The sequence below is a fragment of the Triticum urartu genome, chromosome 7, assembly GCF_003073215.2.
Source record: "Triticum urartu cultivar G1812 chromosome 7, Tu2.1, whole genome shotgun sequence".
In the NCBI taxonomy this organism is placed as follows: Eukaryota; Viridiplantae; Streptophyta; class Magnoliopsida; order Poales; family Poaceae; genus Triticum; species Triticum urartu.
In genome coordinates, this window is record NC_053028.1 from 615601145 (window position 1) to 615609511 (window position 8367).

The 8367-nt window shown below is 47.6% G+C and overlaps 1 pseudogene; it reads left to right on the forward strand.

Moving 5' to 3' along the window:
- The first annotated feature begins 2037 nt into the window (after positions 1–2037).
- Positions 2038–7178, forward strand: LOC125519181 (annotated as a pseudogene).
- The last annotated feature ends 1189 nt before the right edge of the window (positions 7179–8367 follow it).

Sequence of the window (8367 nt, forward strand, 5' to 3'; positions counted from 1 at the left end):
TTTTGGCCTTATTTGATAATATCAATGAGTTTTTTAGGAAATAATATCAATGAGTTTATGACCTAAGTCGATCAATTCCTGAATTATTGGCCTAAACGAAAAGGTGCCATAGCACCCGGGAGCCCCGACACCCCCTAATCCCCTGCGTTGGTGAGTTCAAGATTCGTGCTGTTGAATAGTCAGTAGCAGGTCAATTGCAGTGTTAGGTTAATTTAGCAGGCAATTTGCAGAGACATGCATGACTGATACTAGGCTAGCTTGCAGTGCAGGCCTAGCACTAGGGTCAGTGTGGATGGGACAACTCATAAGAGGAAGTACAACAGTGGGCTATAAGCCTGCTTACATGGCACAATTGCCTATGTGGAGGAGAGAGACAAGAAAAAAGTGATGGAGTGGGCTAACATGCAAGAGCCAGCCTCTACGTGTGCTCCTAGGTAAAATCATTTAATTAAAGGAAAGAGAAAGACACAAAGTTAAAAAACGTTCTAACCTTATAGCCAAGCCAACTCTATCGTATGAGTAATTAATAATACTAACTCTTGATAACATGTCATGTTTATATAGCCAGCTGCTGGATATATTATTAACCATGCTCTAAGTTGTGCATGCGTAATGAGTAGGCTGCATCCACATGGCCCCGCAATTCCTCCATTGGTGCTGCATGTGCTACCCAACAAGCCAATATGCAGAATTTTTTTGAAGGACTCAGATTGTTTATGTAAAGAGCTATGTGGCCTCTCCTATATCTCTCCGTGGAACAACATTTTTGTGAAATACTAGAGTAGGCGCATTGCTCATAGAAGATCCTAATGAATAGGAAAAGGTAAATAGTTTTTTTTTATTTTGCTCCTGTTACTTGAGACACACACGGTAGCCGTCTAGCCATTCCTTATTTCTTTTTTATAACACTTCTCCTTTCCCACTGTTCCTCAGTTACTAGAGAGAAAAGTGAGAAGAGTGAGGGCTGTGGAATCTGCCACAGTGCCTCAGTTACTAGGAGGAATCAACCTACGTGACACACTGCCAGACTAGGTCCGGCTTCATTTGAAATGTGGCCGACCGATACCTGTGCTAATCAAATACTTGCTACAGTACTCTGTACATATCCCTAGGCCCAGGAATCTGGACCTACGGTGCTGATAAGGGGGTGCGTGGACACCTGGGTGTTGAAAATCCACTCTTGCATGCAGTCAGTTTGAGTTAATGTATTAACGGTGCATTTCACTCCCTTGGTTAGTATCACAATCCCCTCAGAGTCTTCCTCAAATTGATTTGACAATTGAACAGAGATATTGTCTTGAGGAGCCTCCTACACAATCTCACTGAAGCTCTTGGTAACAGGAGCTGGAGCATATGAGTAAGACATGTTTCGATCCCTGAACTGTAACATCACCACAGTTCAACCATTTGCTGGCCTTGTTCTCCTATTTAGTATTTTTACATGAAAGGAACACAATCCGGCATTGGCACCTAAGTAATTTTCGCCCTTACAGTGAGGTGGAATGTAAAGTGACATACAATGCCAGATGTGTTGTCCAGAGGTGAGCCGTTGCCACCTTTGTCGGTCAGAGCAAAGAACTGCGAATACCGTGGGAAGACGACAAGTGAGTGAGCCTATATTCTTATTCCATCCACAGATAAGTAAGTAGGAAACGGCACACCTGATACATATAGTTAGCTGCACGTACCTTGGAATCTCATCCACTCGGATACTGAGAGATGTCTGCACCTCGATTATTACTGGTTGAGAGGAATGCCAAGATTTCTTTTCACTAAAACAAAGAAGAAACAGCTGTTTAACAAGAAATTTACAGCGGGCAAATAAAGTTTTGGCGGGTGCAGGACGATTTAATGGTCCAAATATTACAGGACTATCACCAACTCACCAGCTGTGGGTTGCAAAACCGATGAGATGAGACTGAATCGACTGACGCGCCCGGTTCCGGTTACATCAGCTAATTGTGGTTCTATACAAAGAAGATCGATCAACAGATTCACACAAGCACAAATAGCAGATCTGCATGCAACCTGGCAGGCATGGCTAACATGAAGCTACTGGCCGTGTTCGCTGTCCTGCAGTTCCTGTCACTCCACCTCCAGGTCCATGCCGTCTCCGCGTCCGCCGTCAGCAGCGTACACAAGCCCACAAAGCCCAGCCGTACGGCGGCAAATGCCACATCAGTGGCTTCTGTTGGCTTTTGATCTTCTAGATCAGATCATCCAGGAATTCCACGTACTTGTAAAGCTAGCACACAGGCAGGCAGCTGGATGGATTAACAACAGTAGCCACGTACATGCAACTTGCCGGGCCGGCGTAACCATCGTACATGTACGTGAACCTCTAGTAGCGTAGCTAGCTAGACTCGATTGTCTCGTCGGCGGATAGTGACTCAGCGAACAAATAGAGGAATATTTGGTGATTGCCAAAGGCCCTTGACGCGCCTTGTTTTTGCTTATTGCTTTCGTTGTGGTACAGATTTCTCGACGTCTACTCGGTTAGCTATAGAGGAATAACAGGTAGGAGTAGCTATCTAATCTACTCGGTTAGGATTTCTAATCCTACTATTACTATTGGTCTACGCGTCATGTTTATTCCTGCATTCACCCCCTAAACATGACGTTCTCGACGTGATCGGGACCTTGGCATTGATTTTAATGTTCTTCGTAGTATTTCAGGGACCATCTTTATTGTTGTCAACTCATCCATAGCTTGATGGCAACACTCTTCTTTGGTCGCGCCTTCAATCTTCACCAGTTCTTTGGTGCTTGATAGACTGTCTTTCGGATCATTGAGGGGACATCTTTTAAACCCGTGCGAGACCAAACTTCGGTCTAACATTAAGTTCCAAGCTCTTGGCGCTTGCTTCCTGTAAAGTGCCTTCTTGAGCTTGTAAACTTTCCCTTCTTCGTCTTTCTTCTCATAACCGAGGGGCTGTTCCACGTACACTTCTTATATGATGTCACCTTTGAGGAAAGCGGATTTAACATCCATATGATGAACCTTCCAATCCTCTTGTGCTGCCAAAGCTAGGAGCACTCTCACCATCTCGATTCGAGCAACCGGTGCAAACACCTTCTCATAGTCAACTCCTTGACGTTGTACGTAGCCCTTTGCAACGAGTCTTGCTTTGTACTTCACCATGGCACCCTTCATGTCCTTCTTCAACTTGTAAACCCACTTCAAACCTATGGCCTTTTGGTTCGGAGGTCGGGTTACCAAAGTTCACGTGTCATTGCTCTCGATCGCCTTCATCTCCTCATCCATGGCGTGCATCCAATTTGAACTTTTGCTCGCCTCTACGAAGTTCGCTGGCTCCTCAACTCCGAGTAAACACAAATCGAAGTATTCGAGTGTAACTGGCTTTGCGTACTTGTAGACTTTCTTGAGGGGCTTGTAGCGACGAGGCCCAGAAGAATCTGTTGTGGCTTGCGAAGGAGGTGACACAAATTGTGTCGACGTCGATGCACTTGAGGAAGACGGTTGAGTCTCAGGCGTGGTAGATACCGGGTCGTTGGCATCCGCATCGTCGGTGTAGTCGTTGTGATCGTGACCATCATCTTGATTGTCATCATCACTATGCGCCTCATTGTCGATGTCGTTGCCGAGATCTCTACCCGTGTCTTGCGTGTTGTTGTCTCAATCACCTTGTGACCCATGCGCGTCGTCGTTGGTGTCGGCACCATGATGATCACTAGCATGGTGGTCACCTTGGTTGGGCGTCTTGCCAACCACCTGGACGTCCTCCCCTGCATCATCATCAGTTGGAAATTCAACTGTGAATATGTTACCGTTTGGAGCATCGTTGGCTGCTGCGCTCCAATTCCACGCTTGATTTTCTTCAAACACGACGTCGCGTGAAATCCGTAGATGCTTGGTTCGTGGATCGTAGAAGCGGTATGCCTTGGTGCCGGAACTCCTCTTGTATCCGATGAACACCATCTTGGTGCTACAATCGGCAAGCTTTGAGAGATGCGGCTCCGCCATCTTCACATGGGCCACGCACCCGAACGTCCGTAGATGAGACACATTCGGCTTACGTCCATAAATTGCTTCATACAGAGTCTTGCCGATCACCGCCTTCGTTGGAGCCCGGTTGAGAAGATAGACTGCTGTCGAGACAGCTTCTCCCCAGAAAGTCCCCGGCAGATTCTTGATCTTGAGTAAGCTCCTTGCCATATCAACGACGGTTTGATTGCGCCTTTCAACAACCCCGTTCTGCCGTGAGGAACCTCTTTATGCCAATCTTCTCGCAGTAGTCATTGAACTCGTTCGACGTAAACTCTCCGCCGTGATCTGTCCGTAGAGCGCGAACCTTCAGCTCGTGTTCCATCTCTGTTGCAGCCTTCAGCTTCTTGAACGCTTCAAATGCCTCATCTTTAGATCGTAGGAGAACGACCCACATATATCTCGAGTAGTCATCTACCACCAGGAAGAAATACTTCTTTCCTCCGTGAGTTGCTAGGGTGATAGGGCCACATAGATCACCATGGAGCAGCTTGAGTGCCTCACTTGCACGATAGGTAGACTGAGTAGGGAATGGCCTGCGGTTCTGTTTTCCAACCAAGCACCCGTTACATACTCAATCAACATGGTCGATAAATGGCATCCCAGATACCATCTCCATCTTTGACATCTTCTTCAAGGCGTAGAAGTTAACGTGTCCAAATCTAGCATGCCATAACCACGAATCATCATCACTCTTTGCGAGCCAACACTCCGGTTGAGATTGATCAAGGTTGAGGATATAGAGCCTGTTCTGCGTGCGATTCACCCGTGCTAGCACGTTTCGGAGGTTGTCGTAGATCGTCATCACTCCGTTCTCAATACCCACCTTGCATCCATTCTCATCAAGTTTCCCGACAGAGATGATGTTGTTGAGAAGCCGTGGGATGTAGTACACTCCAGTGAGTATGCGATGTTCTCCTGTGAGACCTTCAAAGAGGACAAAATCTTGCCCGCAAATCTCCACATTTGAACCATCACCGAACTTGACCGAATTGAACATCATATTCCAGCTCGAGGAACTTATCCTTGCACCCCGTCATGTGGTTACTGGAACCTGTGTCAAGATACCATGACACATTCTGGTTTCCGGATAACTTCGGTATTACTTTCTTCTCATGAAGTAGCACCTTCTGGCTTGGTTTCACAACCGCTGTTTGGACGAGATCACAAACTTCGGCCATCAGAAGACCTGGACGTTCGTCTTCCTGCTTCGCCAAATTTTCCTTGATCTCCCGCTTGTTAGGCTCCACGAGATCACAAACTTCGGCCATCAGAAGACCTGGACGTTCGTCCTCCTACTTCGCCAAATTTGCCTTGATCTCCCTCTTGTTAGGCTCCGGACAATCCTTCGCAAAGTGACCCATCTCGTTGCAGTTATAGCACTTGACCTCAGACATATCCAAGTTTTGTGGCTTCCGCTCTTTAGATCGGTCCGCCTTACCACGACCTTGTGGCTTGCCTTTTCCTTTGCCTTCTTCGGTTTGTCCGCCGCGCTTCGCGTTGCTTGAGCCTTCGCCAACATTGCGCCTTCCTTTGCTACCTGAGGACTCCCAATCTGCGCGTGAGTACATGAGTTGGTCACTACCTCCTCCGTTGCCGTTTCAACAGCCACGAGCATTCTCTTCCCATGTCCGTAAGTGTCCGATCGCCTCCGTTATTGTCATGTCGTCGATGTCGTAAAGTTGCTCGAGCGTGCCGATGATGTACGTGAATTTATCAGTCACCGAACTGAAAAACTTCTCCACAATCTCGGCTTCGTCGATCTTTGCACCAAGCGCGCGGATCTCTCCCACCAAAGTAGTCAGACGCATGGCATAGTCGTTCACCGATTCAGTTTCCTTCATCTGCAACTTGTGAAATTGGCGCTTCAGCACTTGTGCCCGAGCCTTCGTGACGCGATCTTCTCCAATCCTTATCTCTTTGAGTGCATTCCACGCCTCTCTTGCTGTTTCGAACTCCGCCAATGTCATCAGCACGGAATCCGGCACAGGCTGGGCTGTGGCGGCCATGGCACCTTCATCGCACTCCTGGTCGACGTCGTCGTCCGTGATGGCCTCCCACACTCGAAGGGTTCAGAGAATGATCTTCATCTTCACCGCCCACACGCGTGGCGTCGGTGAGCATCGGGTACTGGATAGGGATGTTGCGATGCGTCAATACATTGGCGCCGCCCGTTCCGCCACCACTAGTCGCTGACTTGCCGCCCTTTTTCACCTTGTCGCTGTTCTTATTCGCCTTGGAACCACCGTTGCCGGATTTGAAAGACTCAGTGTCGCTGTCCATCATCGTAGATCGTAGATTGTCGAGGCTCTAATATCAATTGTTGGCTTTTGCTCTAGATCAGATCACCCAGGAACTCCACGTACTTGTAAAGCTAGCACACAGGCAGGTAGCTGGATGGATTAACAACAGTAGCCACGTGCATGCAACTTGCCGGGCCGGCGTAACCACCGCACGTGTACGTGAACCTCCAGTAGCGTAGCTTGCTAGACTCGATTGTCTCGTCGGCGGATCGTGACTCAGCGAACAAATAGAGGAATATTTGGTGATTGCCAAAGGCTCTTGACGTGCCTTGTTTTTGCTTACTGTTTTCGTTGTGGTACAGATTTTAGGTATAACACCTAGGAGTAGCTATGTAACCTACTCGGTTAGGATTTCTAGTCCTACTATTACTATTGGTCTACGCGTCATGTTTATTCCTACACCTTCCTTCCTGCACGGGGTAGCTAGCCGCCAAATGCAACAGGGAGGACGGCTCGACTGCTGCGTGGCCGGCCACCGCTACCGGCAGTTCAAGTGCTCGCCCCTTATGTCGGCCGAGACGCCGGCCATCCTGACCCTGAACAGTTTCACGTCGGGCAGGGACGGTGGCGGCAAGTCCTTCTGCGACAACCGTTTCCACAAGGACAGCGAGCTGGTGGTGGCGCTGTCCACCGGGTGGCTGCGCCTCGACGGCACACGCAGGTGCAACAAGATGATCCGCATTAATGGAAACGGGCAGTCCGTTGGCCAAGGTCGTCGACAAGTACGACTCGGTGAACAACTGCGATGCGGAGCACAACTTCGAGCCGCCGTGTCCCAACAACGCCGTGGACGGGTCGCCGGCCGTGTGGAAGGCATTGAGGCTCAACGAGGACATTGGAGAGTTCAGGTCATTTGGTCTGATGTGTGAGCTGTGGCATGGTGACCTTGCATTGCATCAATCTACACGTAGACATAGAGGAGGTCACTTGTATTATGTAGCGTATGGTCTGTGCGATGCTACTCTTGGCGATAGAGTCACTGCTTATATGTGTATCTTATATTTTGCCATGTTTGCTTTTATAGTTCTCTTCAACTTGGGGGGTGAAAGGCCAATCTATTTTCAGCTGTTTGCACGGTGCAGTTGGTCGAAAGAAAAGCTGCACAAAGAACTCACAAGGAGCAGATTAAGTTTAGGATGCTCATACGGGCGCGACTGCCACACATGCGTGGCCGGACGCGCTTGGTGACCATAGTGACGGCATGTGTGGTCGAAATTGTTTCGCACAAACAATTGAGTGAGGGAACGTCGGCCAAATAAAATTACCGTAGCCAAGAACCAATCCGTGGTTGAATGTTTAGATGAACAATGGTATTCTCAATTCATCTGGGGTCAAGTCCTAGTGCTCGTATTATTTCTGAAGTGATTTCAGGATTTCTGGCGATGCGCATTCAGTAGGAGGAGATGTATCCGTCAACTACGAAACGTCTGTCGTGACTTCGTCAATCTTAAGATCATATACATATGCCGACTCAGTCTCTCGAAAGTTCTCACAGTGATAAGGTCCGCGCATGTGATAAGGTCCGCGCATGTATTCATAGGGATGAGAGTATGCATGTATATATATGAGCGCATGCGTCTGTATTGTGTTCTCAAAAAAAATTCTCATAAATTTAATGCAAGCAGAACTTTAACTGCCTAGCCAAGCGATCACGGAAGTACAATGTTTTTATTTTTATTTATCGAGCACCTTCGAAAGACTGAGCCGGCATATCATCTTGAAATTTACGAAGTCACCGTAGGCACCTCGTCGACGATAAAAGTATCCTGATTTTTATTTTTCACATTTTTTGAGACAAAATAAAAAAAGTACTCTTATTTTATTTTATTTTTAGACAAAAAATGTTTTTTAGGCAACCTCGCAAAGCTTTATTACGTCATCACAATGTTTACAGGGACAAATAGAATGCCTTCACGCTGGCCTAATCAAACATGGCGGCCAACGCTCAGAGTTAAAGCATGATTTGCTAAGTTGTGAGCATCATAATTTGAGCTCCTAGACTGATGAACTACTTTACATGAAATGAAAGAGGACGCTTGCAATTCAATTTCTCTAACC